The sequence below is a fragment of the Pteropus vampyrus genome, unplaced genomic scaffold (genome assembly GCF_000151845.1).
Source record: "Pteropus vampyrus isolate Shadow unplaced genomic scaffold, Pvam_2.0 Scaffold633, whole genome shotgun sequence".
Taxonomy (NCBI): Eukaryota; Metazoa; Chordata; class Mammalia; order Chiroptera; family Pteropodidae; genus Pteropus; species Pteropus vampyrus.
In genome coordinates this window covers 737,800-752,420 of record NW_011889414.1, presented here as the reverse complement: position 1 = coordinate 752,420, position 14,621 = coordinate 737,800, and the positions used below count along the sequence as shown (strand labels likewise).

The window sequence follows — 14,621 nt, the reverse complement described above, 5'->3', positions numbered from 1 at the left end:
TTAATCAGGCCTAATGACTCTTAGCATAAATTAACATGAATAAATTTACTATTTTAGGATGACAGTAAGAGAATTCAACAAATAAGTATAAGAACTTGTACACTGCTATAACTATTCAACTCACAAGAGAAAAGAAATGCTAGGAAAGTAAAACATGTTATTTCCTGCTTTGCATAAGCTATTCCGGATTTTTTAAATCACCATACAACTAATCCAATAAAAAAATAAATGTAAATTCTCAATAAAAAGGACTATTTAAATATCCGGACCTAACAAATATTTTCACTAAATCAGACCTGAAAGAGTTGTTTTACAAAAACAACATCTCTTTAATGAAAATGAAATGTTAACATCCACACTATGTAAAATTTTCTACATAAGTGCATATGCTAATACTGTTTTAACAATTAGTAACTCTATCTTTTTTTTAGTTAACTTTATTCTAATAATCTCTATTTAATGGATGTGAATTATAAGGATGCCACACAATACAAATTCAACACACCAGATAATATCTCCACTTTTAGACATGTATTTTATTCGATTTATCTTTAATGCTATTATCACACAGAACAAGATACAGATGCTTTAGATATTGTTATACACTAAATCAGCTTCTGTTTATCCTTGCTTATTTTCTCTTGTCTCAATAATTAGTATTTATGTTTTCAAAAGTCTATTCTCGTGATACAGGTGGACCATAAAATTTCAAGTCAATTTGTGATCAAATTTGATTACCTAAAAATTCTCTTTAATAGAGAGAAATTTTCCTTTTTATACTATACTGAAGAGTCACAGTAAGTCTCATCTTTGTCTCTCCTGGATAAAATACTGCACTGAAGTAACCAAGTTTCTCTAGTCCTAACTTTTCTGCTAAATGCTGCTGAAATCTTTCCAGTCAGCTTACCAACAAATCAGCTTCGGTTTTTTTATATTTGTCTTCTTGTACTTGTAGCAAGTTATTTTCTTTATAGTTTCCTATTTACTTTCTGAAAGCACCTATAGAAGTGATAAAAAAAATATTCTTTGAAGATAGTCTAAAATAATTCATATGTTAAATAGCTCAAGTGTAAGACAAAAATACAAGCACTTATTCAATGCCTAAACTCCATTAACTGTTTTCCACATTGTACTCTGAGATCCTTCACTTATTGCTGGTTACGACTTTTACTGTTTTAAAAATAATAGAAAAGATCAAGAATATACCACAGAGGGACTCTGAATCAAATAACTTGGTAGAAAATCTGGAAAGCACAGGTTTTCAGCAAGACACCAGACTGCATAATGCACTGAGCCTCGATATTAATATAACATTCTGCCAAAGGTTAATTCTTAAAGATAGGTAGGTAAGACTCCATGAATACCTTAAGATATGCTAAACTGTCAAAATCTACTATGTATAAAGAACTATGCTAAACTGTACAGCAAGATAATGTATGATATGACAGAAAAAAATATATATCACACTTCCTAGATTACAACAGAGTTCTTTCTGGAAAAATGTTTTGTGTCTTACTTCTTCCTGAAAATATCTTTCCTGATTTCTCCAATGTTGTCCTCTCTTGGTTCTCTTACTTGGTTTGTTCTTCCATTGCCTTTTCTCCCTATTCTCTTAATAGAGCTATTTCCCAAAAATTTGATCTCTGCTATTTTCCTTTTAGTCTCAAGGCTTCAAACACTACTTTGCAAACCATCCCCAAATCTTAGGCCTTAGTAGCTTTCCATCTGCCTACATTTCTCCATTCAAATGCTAGCCACTTCAAAGCCAGATGTTAAAAATTAAACCAATCTTCCTTCTCAAATCCGTTCTTTCTTCATGTTTCCTATTTCTCTATTTAATGACAACACCATCTTACTTTCAACAAGTTCAAAACCTTGGACTCATCTTGGCTTCTTCCATTTCCCGTATTCTTCATGCCTCACTTGTCAATTTGCTGACCATTATCAATCCTACCTTTGAATTACATTATTATTCTAATATACACTCCTTGCTACTATGTTCACCTACCTACCTCATAATTTAAACTTCAGTCTCTTTCTATGCACGTCCAATAATACCACATATAACTCCTTTTAAGGAAGCAAAAAAACAATTTCCACAGTGCCAATGGGACAAAATCCAAACTCAGCTTTGATTTTAAGACTTTCCATTGACATGGCTCTAACCTACCTTTCTAACTAATTTCTTAGTTCTTCACTGGTATATTTTAGCCAAATTGAATAGTTCACCTTTTCTTATATGTACTACTATATGTATTCACTTTTCCTACCTCTGATCCTCTGCTTGTTTCCCTAGTATGAAATAAGACCCAGCTTAAATGTCATTTCTTAAGAAGCCAGCTAGAAGTAATAAACCCCTAAAATACTCCCAGCATTTTCACTGCAGTTCTCTTAGTCACCTGAACCCATCTTGTACTATAGTTACTTGTGTGCACAAGAGCTGAATTCATTTCTGATGTGTATTTATGTCCCCTTGGGCATCTGGTACAATTTCTAACCTTTATTATACCTTCAGAAAACATTTGACTGCCTACAATTTACTAGGCACTAAAAATGGATACAATGAACAAAACAAAATTCCTGGTTTTATGACATTTAAATTCCCAGGGGAGAAGTATCAGCTGGTGAAATAAAAGTGCTTCGAAGAAAAACAAGGCAGCTTATGAGAAAGTCATATAGGATTGCCATTTTTGAGAAGATGGTCTTAGGAACTTCTCTGAGTGTTAATTTTTAAGCCAAGTCTGAAGTAAAGACAGGAAGTGAGTCTTGAGATGTTTGGGCCTTCTCAGAATCTTTGACTCTTCAAATAATTTTCCACTGAGAATCTACCAGGTATCTAGCACTATGCTAGCTAGACCAGAGATAAAATACAGATACCAAAAAAATAATGGACAGAAAGCTTTCTTAATTTGTGAAGTAAGCCACAAAAAAGGAAAGTTATTGACCATAGGCTATAATGGCACCAGGTATCTAAGAGCAGTTCAAAGTGCTGACTGAAATAGTTACTGAAAATCAATTTAAGACACTTTCCTAATCAGGGATGCATCCCTCCAAAAAGCCAGCTTACATTTCTTAAAACCAACAGAGATATGCACTATAAGCATCACATTTCTTAAGAGGAAATAAAGAATCTATAAAAGCCCATGAGTCAGAGCATTTTACAACTGATCCAAGCTGAAATTCTGTTCAATGACATTTTAAGGCCTTAGGCCTATGGCTCAGTGTCTACAGTATGGAGGGTAGAATTTAATCAGCAGAATCTGTCTAACCATGTGAACTTAGAATAAGACATGATGGATATATTTGGGCTTATTACAAAGTAATCAATACTTCTCAAAATTCTCTCAACAGTTACCTCAATTCATACAATATGTTCAAACAATTCTCCAAAGATCCACAAAAGAACAAAACTGTTCAATTTTTTGTAAATGCCCTCAAGAGAAAACTTTTCTTCATTTCTAGTAGTAGCAATACAGGTTTTTCTTTAACTCAGTATTTGAAGGAGGTTATTTTGACTACTTTTAACTCTAAACATCTATATCCAAGGAACTAAAATTTCTACTCTATAGCTTCCATATTCCTCTTCCCCTCTTACAACTTCCTCCTAATCAAATGCTAATTCTGTATGTAGTGTAAATTTTTTCTTTAAGTTCAAGTCCTGTCAGTTCTTTTCCCTCTATCTCAAGTTCTACTCTCAAAGTCAATGTACCTCAAGCCTAAAATAACAGTATACATTTTTCTGTATATAATTTCAGGTAATAAGGAACTAAGATTTATATATCACCAATACTTACAAATATTAAAAATTAAATAAGCATTTATAGCTCCTGTTTTAGCTTCAAAAGTAAAAAAAAAATACAACTTGATAGGAATAACAATCACCATTTCTATAGATCAAGCATGAATGTGGATAAGTGGGCTTTATATGAATATGAGAAAAAGAAAACTCCTCAAATGATATTGACAAGTGAGCTTACTACTACATGAAATACTGGGGGAAAAAAAAAGAAAAGAAAAAAAAAGCTATCTTGTAACTAACTCTTGGCCACAAAGTACTTTGCAGAGAAAGAGGAAATGGAAAAATAAAAATAGTATGGGGAAATACATTAACCCCTAATATTAAAAGGTATTTATTGTTTAATAAAAGTACTGAGAGTATAACCACACTTTTTTGTTTTAATGAAAATCCCTTAGAAGTACAATAACAGTTTCAAGAAGAAAAAGATGGTTGAGAAATGAATATTAAGGGACTGAGGTCTTCCAGAAAAAAAACGATAACCTGTAAAACAATTAGTCTAATGTATTTATAAAGATATTCTCACTTAGGGTTACATTTTTTTGAAACTCCATTTTGACATTCAGAGATAAATTCTGTAATTGACAAGCATGCTTTCTTTATTCCTTCTACAAAAAAGTACCTGACAACTAGAGATCTAAAATATATTTCCTGATTTCCCATTAACTTATTGTGTCTTTGGGCAGTTATTTAACCTCTCTGGGCTTAATGCTCTGTTGCCTCAGATGGAATATAAGGAAGCTGAAACCAATTACTCTTAAAATTCATCCCAAGTATAAAAATGAGTAAATTTATGCTATATCATTGATTTGAAACCTTAACTTTGGCAATTTCATAAGAGGGTTGAAGAAGAAAGACAAGAGAAAGCTAGTACTTGTCCTTATATGACCTAGGACTAGAAATTATACCCAAGAAATAATAATTTTTTAAGTATATTTTATTCCTGCCTGCCAAATATTTAAATGAATTTATATCTTATGAAATTTAAATGAACAATTCATTATATTAACCATATATGGGGCCTGAAAGATTAATCTAATCTGATAAACTAAAATACTGTTATTTACTCTGACACGAGAGATTGGCTAAGGCTAAATCCCAGAATATGTTAATTATTTTACTCAAAGAATTTTATAATTTCTGAATAAATAGCACAGAAACATCAAAAATCATCTCAGACATTTCAAAATATTCTCATGTGAAAATTACTCAAAGACCCAAAAAAGTTTGATTTTTAAAAAGAGAAGAAAGCAGAACTTTCTTTTTAAAAACAATAATTTTGTTAATTGTAGAATCTAAGTGATAGGTATATTCTTTCAACTTTTCTGTATGTTTGAAAAAATTCATAATAAAACATTGGGAGAAAAACCTCAATAATTTACATTGAAATCTATATTTAAAGTATTTGTGAACCTAATAATGATCCTGTACTTCCAGTGGGAAATTGTCAAAATGATTAACATTTTTAAGACAATGATAAACAAGCTGATATCATTTTGGAGTTGTGAAATATTAACAAAACGAGGTCACAATATAACCCATTCTTTGCCATTCAGCCATGGTGTGGGCTGAAGAACTCATATAGACAATGACAAATTAATTATATTGTTGAATGGTGAAATTATCAATGCTTTTAAGTATTTCATTTAGTTGGTACCATTTCGGTGATAACTACACTGCTTTTCCTATTCAGTAGACTCCAAAAACCTTACATACAAACACTAGTGTCATCCAAAGAATGCTGAGTGAGAGAGAACATACTGAGATGACATTCATAACTCAATAGCAGCATCCTCTACTCACAGTAATCAGCTTTAAAAATAGATACAACGGAATTTGTTTCAACAAAAGCTTCACAGGAAGTCAATGAAGTACTGTTTAACTTTTATCTGCTTAAACTGCTTTAAAAAAGAGTAAAATGAACAGCATCACTTACAAAAGGAGTTCTAAGCTAATATATCTAAAAATACCAATAATCTTTTTTACTAAAAACATATTAAGTACAATTGATACTATACTCATTGTCCTGCTTTTGAGACCCCTAAGCTATATGGTAACAGATTACCTTCACACAACATTAATAACCCAGAACATCCTCAGCTGTTTCACAGAATCTAAAGCTAAAGGAATGCTAATCTAATTCACCAAGTATAAGGAAAACCAGCAGCCAGCACTCCCCTCATGCTTTTATCAAATTAACTTTAAAAGTGACCCAGTCTCCTTACTCCCCCTATAGAAAAATCTTCAATGACTTCCCAATAAGCACCAAAAAATTCAAATTGCTCAGTTTATAAGTCAAAGCACTCACAGTATGATCCCGACTCACCTTTCTAAATATATACTGCTCAATATTTCCCAAAACATTCTATCTTTTCCCATTATATCCTTTCCAGGTCGCCCAGTAATAGTGTTACAAAAATATATGCCTCTCTCCATCTCTTAATAGTTAACATTAAGAGCTTACTATATATGTATCAGATACTTTGCAAAACTACATGTATATTTCATTTGACTGTTAATAATGCTGTGCAGTAGGAATTATCCTATTTTACAAATGAAAAACAAAGACTTAGGGACATTAAATAACTTGCCCAAGGTCATAAGAGCTAGTAAGTAGCAGAGCAGGTCTGTCTGATTCAAGAGCCCAGGATCATTTGTTATGACACAGTATTTCCTTTCCAGTAACTATGGTTACTGAAATCCTGCCTATACAAAGTTGATTTCAAATGCTATTTCCTTGGTGTGTGTGTTGGGGAAGACAGGTTTACCAGTCTTCATTTAGTATCTATACTCCAACACTGTACACCTTCCCACTCCACCAACTGCATCTTGTTCATACTTTGCACAGGCTCCATCATGTTCTACTTTGTATCAGTTGTCTTACTCCCTAGTTGGATGACAACTCCTTAAGGGCAGGGGCAGGGAAGGTATTTTATACTCTTTAACCCCTGCAATCGTGAGCACATTGCCTTGCACTTAAGTCGTTCAATAAAATCTGTAGCTTGAATTGGAAAATATAACTGATTTTTTTCAATAAACTTTTTATTTTGGAATTTTAGGTTTACAGAAAAGTTACAAAGATAGTACAGAGTGTTCCCATACACTCCTCATTCAGTTTTAGTTTCCCTTAATATTACCATTATATTAGTGTGATAACATCTGTCAAAACTAAGACACCAACATCAGTTAGTCCTGTTAACTAAACCTAGACTCTTATTAGGTTTCATCAGTTTTTTCTATTAATGTCCTTGTCTGCTCCAGGATCCAATCTAGGATTACATTTATTCGTCAAATTTCCTTAGTCTCCTCTGGTCTGTGACAGTTTTTTAGTCTTTTCTTGTTTTCCATGACCTTAACGGTTTTGAGAAGTACTGGTCAGGTATTCTGTAGAACTTTCAATTTGTGTTTAGCTGATGTTTTTCTCATATTTTGACTGAGGTTGAGTTTACAGAAAGAATACCACAGCAGGGAAGTGCCCTTCTTATCATATCAGGGGGTACATAAGCCCAAATGACATCGCTGGTGATACTAACCTTGACCACTTGCTTAAGGCAGTGAGTGTTTGCCATGCTTCTCCACTGTATAGTTACTACTGACCAGAAAATATTTTCACAGATATATTCCTTCTTTCTTAACTCACTTAACCCTTTTCCCATTTGCTCAAGAATACTTGCCAGCGGCGCTTGCCGCTGCAGCATTTACTCTGAGATAACTCGCAGATTACAGTCCTAACCTTACCCCCAAAGTTTGCCACGAAATATCTCACTTTTATCATTATTTTCACAATGCTCTAGTATATCAATAGTCTTTGGAAACAAATGACGTCATTCTATGTATAGCATTCCATTTTTAGCAGTGGTATTTCCATTTACAAAATACAGTAATTCGATTGCTGATGTCAAATCCTAGGAAACGTACCATTCCCCACATGATGCTAAATTAACATCATTCTCAAACAGTTGTTAGCCAAAGATTCATTTGATGAATCCAATTTATGCATACATTTCTGTTACATTAGAATTAGAGACAAACTCTATTTAGAAATACTCCCAGAACAGTTTTTAGATTTTAATTTCACACTGAAAATCAGTCAGATTTGCTTTAGCATCAAAGAGCATGTTTATGTAAAATTAACGCTGGCAGTGAGCTGCACTTTTTTTTTCTAAACAGGAAATGGGTTAAAACTGATCACTTATACTAGAGTCGATATTTTTAAACGATTAATGTGATACATTTTTATTAAAGCACAAATTATCAAGGCATGATATTTATAAGTTAATACCGTTGGTTTTTAGTATGGTTGAAAAAAAACAAAAATAGTTTTAAAATCACGGTGAAAAGCTACATTAACTTATGGTGCTATAACATCATTTCTTAAAGAGTTCAAGAATATAATCAGATTTCTCTATATTTCAAAATAACCTTTGAATTTACTCAACCCAAAATCTGAAAGACCACTATGTAAATTACATACACTGAAGCATTTCTCCACAGCTAAAAATATATTAACCCTGATAAGTGGTTACTAGTTCTCTTTACTAATTCCATAAGAATTTTACGGTATATCGGTAACGTAATGCAGAAACCTCCAAAACTTCTCATATCCTCCCTACAATAACAAAAACACACCACCTTTCAGAAGGCTCATCTCATGAACTTAAAAAATAAATTTAAAAGTATATAGACAAAACAATTTATATTGAATAGGAAACAACTGTAATGGAATCTAATTAAATATGTAGAAAGTCGATCTAGTTATCATTAATATTTAATTCTTGAGTATATGACACACCAGACATCCATTTCCGCTTAAACACAGGGTTTCTCTGAACAAATATAGAGTACCTACTAAATTCTGCTGCTCTCAAAACTTGGGAAAGAACATGGAATTTTCTTTATCTATCTGAATCTAAAACTGTTTGGAGGGATCAAAAGCAGAGAAGACTTCATCACTGCCATTTTCCTAATGTATTTCCATTAAAAATAATCCTCTTCAAGTTCTAATTCTGTGTATGAAACTCTGGTATTAGTATTTTAGTTAGTTAGTAGTACTTAGTATTTAGTAGTATTTTACTAAATTTAACATACATTTAAGAAACTTTAAACAAAGACAATGTCAGATAACGTAGTAAAGAAAGTCTTCCTGGACCTGTCTAGCCAGTTGGTTATCAAAGCAGACTCACATACTTGGGTAGAATTTGGCAAACTAAACAAAAACAAAGTGTCACAAGAACATGAGTGAAAGAACCACTAACTAAAACTAGTATAATTTAGGAGCCATCTTGGACTTTAAGGAAAAACAGAATTTCAATAGACAGTATGGGAAGGAAAGGGATTCTAGGCCAAGGGAATGACTAAAGCAAAGGCTCAGCAGAAGAGTGCAAGGAGGGACTGGCAAATAGACTGGTGTGTCTAGAATGTAGAATCATAGTAGCATATGACAAAACTGAAAAACATCAGCGGGACTCAAAATGTAGAGATACACTCTCAGTGTGAGAGAGATTACAAATGCAGTGGGAAGTCATTAGGGTTTAGAAATGGGAATGATATCCAATCTGTTTTAAGGCCATAAATGACAGCAGTATGCAAGATGAATTACAGGGGAAATGACAAAGCAGAGAAATCAATTAGGATAGTACTGCAGTCGGAAGGTAATGGGAGCTTGAACATGGGTAGTAAAATAAGACAAATGAGAGATACTACAGAAGTAAAATCAAGATGAGATAGATGACTGAGTAGAAGACAAGAGATGATGAACATGAAACTCTGAGCCCTGCACAAAAGGTTCATGTCAAGGGAATTTAGCTCCCTGTTAACACAAAAGACGATGGAAGACTTTCTTCCTAAGTGGCTTTCTAATCACGCTCTTTGCAGTTAGGGCAACAGAAGAGGAAGGATCACGATTATCTATGTGGTTCAACTTTATAGAGAAAATAAAATATTCAACTAATTATTTTAAATGTAAATAATCTGAGAAAAAATGCCATAAGAATTAGAATGAAACAAATTAAGAAATATTAACTCTGAACTCTTCAACCTGGATTTCAACCACCTAGATACATTTTATTAGGCACTAAGACAGATGGGTGTTTTGCACATAAAAGGAAGAGAGGGAGGTTTAAACAAAGAGAGGGAAAAAAATGCTAACGAATGTTTTTTATTCCATTTGTTTAACAAATTTAATACACTGAATTTAAGCTTTCTGAAGAAAACATACATTGCAAGTTCAATATACAATAAGTAAAATTTTTTTAAAATAGGTTGCCAGGATTAAAGTTCACAATGCTTCCAACATTTTCATACTACTAGGTATCTCTAGTAAGCATTTGCGACATTGTATACTATGGCCTGGCAAAAAGACATTCTTGTAGCCCAGCTTTCCAGCTTCTGCTTGAAGATTTGTAATTTAAATGTAGTTTTAGACTGCACAAGTATTAAGGTTTTAAAGCATGTCTTTGGTTGGCACAATTAAAGCAACGTGATGAGAAAAAGCTTTTGTGCATTCTACTTACTTGACATGCACTGCCTACCTCTCCATAATGCTCTGCTCTGGTTTTATAAAAGTTAACATTTGATTCTTTGAGGGGAGGAGGGTATCTTCACTGTCCCTCTCTCTAGGTGCATAACCAAGCCAATGTCCTATTAGAAATATTTTGAGTGAAATTCTCTTGTTATATGAATACATAATTCTGTGGTAAACTACACTACTGAATATTTTTGAGTTCAAAAGACATGCCTCTTAAAATATGTTTTAACTTCTCTAAGTTTATATAGTTTACTATTTCATATGGTACTTAAAGTATGGCCTCCAGGGATCATTTCTGTAATACTGAATGAAATATATAGTCACTATTCCTTTATATTTAAACAAAGAAAACCAAAGTAAATTGGTAATAAACATTTGGGAGATGAGCTTTAAAAAATAAAAAAGGTTCTGGCACTTACTAGCTACATGTTTCTAAATCTATAAAGTAAGAAGAAAAAAAAAAGTCCTTACGAAAAAATCAAAGGCCAAGTTAATTTTGCTCAACAATAAATACATAGCACCTGGCAAATAGATAAGTGTTCAATTAATCTATGTGACAAGGTAGAGAGTGAGTGAGGAAGATTAGACTAAGTTTTGAAATTTTCAGGTATTCAGCAAGCATCTGATAAACATTAAATGTATCTGAATTTGGGGAAATCCCAAATTAAATTTTAGACTGAGACTCTTTTCAGCCAAGATGAAAATACAAAGACTGGGTCCTGGTCAAGATGGCAGAATAGGTAAACATTATGCTTGCCTCCTCTCAGGACCATATCAAAATTACAACTAGACTACAGAACAGCCATCATTGAAAATCACCTAAAGTCTAGCTGAACAGAAGTCCTACAACTAAGGACATACAGAAGAAGCCACCTTAAGACTGACAGGAGGAGTGGAGACATAGAACAGGCTGGTCCCATACTCACGTGTGACAGTTAAAATATCAAGATGGATATCTCAGTTGTGGAGATTTCCCCAGAGGAGTGAGGGTTCCCAGCCACACTCCAGGCTCCCCAGCCTGGAGCACCAGTGCCAAGAAGAGAAGTATCCACAACTTTTGGCTGTGAAAACCAGCGCACACTGGAACAAAGTACGTCAGAAGGTTGTGGGAGTCCCAGGTGTTCCCCTTAAATGATCCTCACATAGACTTAGTTGCTGACGGACTAACTTGCTTTGAGCTCCAGTGCAGGGGCAGCAGCTCGAAAGGCACCAGGAACATATGGGGAGAAACGAAATTGTTTGGCTTCAGGGGCAACTTTCTCCCAGACAGAAGTGCTGGCAGAATCTATTGGCCCTTTGTTGAGCTCTCCCTGCAACCTAGCGTACAGGTGCAGACTGATTCCAATTCTGAGTCTCTATCAACCTGGCTAACACCGGTTGCCCCCGGCTCTGATGATTCCCTGAGACCCTGCCCCACCCAATCTGCTGACCCACCCAAGCCGCTTCCATACAAAAAGCTTTTCCATACAAATGGTCTGTCTTGGTTCATGATGCAGATTGTACTAAAATCTCTAAAACGTTCACAAAACCCAAACAGCATCTGGCTTTGGCATACCCTCTATCTCTTACTGAACAGCCCCAAGCCCACCCAGCAGCAGCTGGTCTCGGTTTGGGGCTTGGCCTCTTACAGCACCTCCAAGATGGCTAGTGGTGGTGGCCAACTGAAAATTGTTTGGTGGCTTATGCCAGACAGCCTAAGGCAGGGCACAAGCTACAGCTGAACTTGGCCTATGGCAAGCCCACCCCAAGAGGCCCTCGCAACAGCACATCTCGGGGTCTGGAAACACTACTCAGGGCCAAATCTGAGGATGACCCACTTAAGGACAGACTAGACAGGCACCACAGAGACTTGCTAAAGCTAATCCTGCTCTGTGGGGTCTGCCCGTGCACAAAAGCTCCTCCACTGTAGTCATGGCCAGTCCTCACAACTAATTAGTCTAAGGGTATTGATCCCACTGATGAGCCAACAGCAATCAAGTTTCAACTATAATAGGAGGGCACATACAACCCATACAAAGGACATACCTGGAGCACCCAGCTCAGGTGATCAGAGAGACTGCTCCACCGGGCTCCACAGGACACCTACTACATAAGGCCACTCTACTAACACTGGGAGACATAGCAACCGTATGTAATACATAGAAACAAATGCAGGGAGGCAGCAAAAATGAGGAGATAAAGAAACATGTCCCAAATGAAAGAAGAGAACAAAGCTCCAGAAAAAAAACAATGGAGATAAGCAATCTACCAGATGCAGAGCTCGAAACACTTATAAGGATGGTCAATGAACTCAGGGGAAGAGTAGATGAACTCAGTGAGAACTTCAACGAAGAGACAGAAAACACAAAACTGGAGTAGGAAACATAAAAAAGAACCAGTCAGAAATGAAGAATACAATAACCAAAATGAAGAATATCTTAGAGGGAATCAACAGTAGATTAGATGAAACAGAGAATCCAATCAGCAATTTAGAAGGTAAGGTAGCAGAAAACACCCAAACGGAACAGCAACAAGAAAAAAAAAGAATCCTTAAAAAATTAGGATAGTTTAAGGGGACTCTGGGACAACATCAAGTGTACCAACATGCACACAACAGGGGTACCAGAAGAAGAGAGAGAGGAATTGAAAACCTATTTGGGGAAATAATGACGGAAAACTTCCCTAACCTGGCAGAGGAAATAGATGAACAAGCCCAGGAAGTGCAGAGTCTCAAACAAGATGAATCCAAAGAGGCCACACCAAGAAACATCATAATTAAAATGCCAAAGGTTAAAGACAAAGAGAGAGTCTTAAAAGTAGTAAGAGAAAAGCTGTTAGTTACCTACAAGGGAGCTCTCATAAGACTGTCAGCTGATTTCTCAACAGAAACTTTGCAAGCCAGAAGGGATTGGCATGAAATATCCAAAGTGCTAAAAAGCAAGGACATATGACCAAGATTACTCTACCCAGTAGAGCTATCCTTTAGAATCGAAGGACAGGTAGGGAGCTTCTCAGACAAGAAAAAGCAAAAGGAGTTCATCACTACCAAACCAGTATTACAAGATATGTTAAAGAGAGTTCTTTAAGAAGAAAAAAGATCGAAAATATGAATAATAAAATGGCAATAACTACACATCTATCAATAATTATTTTAATGTAAAGGAATTAAATGCTCCAATCAAAAGACATAGGATGGCTGAATGGATAAGATAACAAGACCCTTCCTTACATATGCTGCCTACAAGAGAATCCTTTCAGATCAAGACACACACAGACTGAAAGTAAGGGATGGAAAAAGATATTTCGTGAATGGAAACAAACAAAAAAGCTGGGGTAGCAAACTTATATCCGACAATATAGACTTTAAAACAAAGGCTATAACAAGAGACAATGACCCAGTAATCCCACTTCTGGGCATTTATCCAAATAAACCGAAAACAGTGCTTCAAAGGGACATGCAAATTCATGTTCATTGCAGCATTATTTACAATAACCAAGATATGGACGCAACTTAAGTGTCCATCGATAAATGCAATGGATAAGATGAAGTGGTACATACGTTCAATGGAATATGACTCAGCCATATAAAAGAATGAAATCTGAGACAACATGGATGGACCTAGAGGGTATTATGCTGAGTGAAGTAAGACAGAGAAAGACAAATGCCATATGATTTCAGTTACATATGGAATCGAAAGAACGAACTAACAAACAAAACAGAAACAAACTCACAGATACAGAGAACATTTTGATGGTTGCCAGATGGGAGGGAGGTCGGGGTGGGGAGGGTTGTAAAAAAGGGGAAGAGATTAAGAGGTACAAATTGGTAGTTACAAAATAGTCATGGGTATGTAGTGAGTGTACAGCGTAAGCAATATAGTCAACAATGTTGTAATAAATATGTACAGTGTCCGATGGGTACTAGATTTATCAGAATGATTACTTTGTAAGTTATGTATTTAATCATTATATTATATACTTGAAACTCATATAATATCATGTGCCAACTGTAACTGAAAAACAAAAAAATATTTTTTTAAAAAAAGAAAATATATATTTTGAATGGGATGCTATTTTCATAATTCTTCCCCAGTGGGGAAGGGAGGAGAAAATCCAGAGAATGAATTTATCCTCCCATCTGAAAGAACTAAAAAATTGGACAAAACATATGAAATAACACGTTTCCAGACATTGGACATTAGGCAGCAGAGGACCTTGATCTCTCAGAGAGGGGAAACAAATGAGGTGAACCTTATGACTGGCTGAACTTACTGCCTGAAAAGCTTCCAGGGCTCAACACTGGGAGGGAGAACCCAGGCA

General features: G+C 35.0%; 1 protein-coding gene across 6 annotated transcripts in view; it reads right to left on the bottom strand.

Annotated features, from left to right (window-relative positions):
• CBL (Cbl proto-oncogene) overlaps positions 1-14,621 on the bottom strand; it is a 94,734-nt gene that overhangs the window by 49,819 nt on the left and 30,294 nt on the right. Inside the window, exon 1 of one of the 6 annotated variants that reach the window (XM_023525844.1) lies at positions 908-982. The exons of the other annotated variants lie outside the window; for them this stretch is intronic. The gene's annotated coding sequence lies outside the window, so the exon portion shown is untranslated. Of the gene's footprint in view, positions 1-907; positions 983-14,621 lie in introns of those variants that run through there. 6 annotated transcript variants of the gene reach the window in all.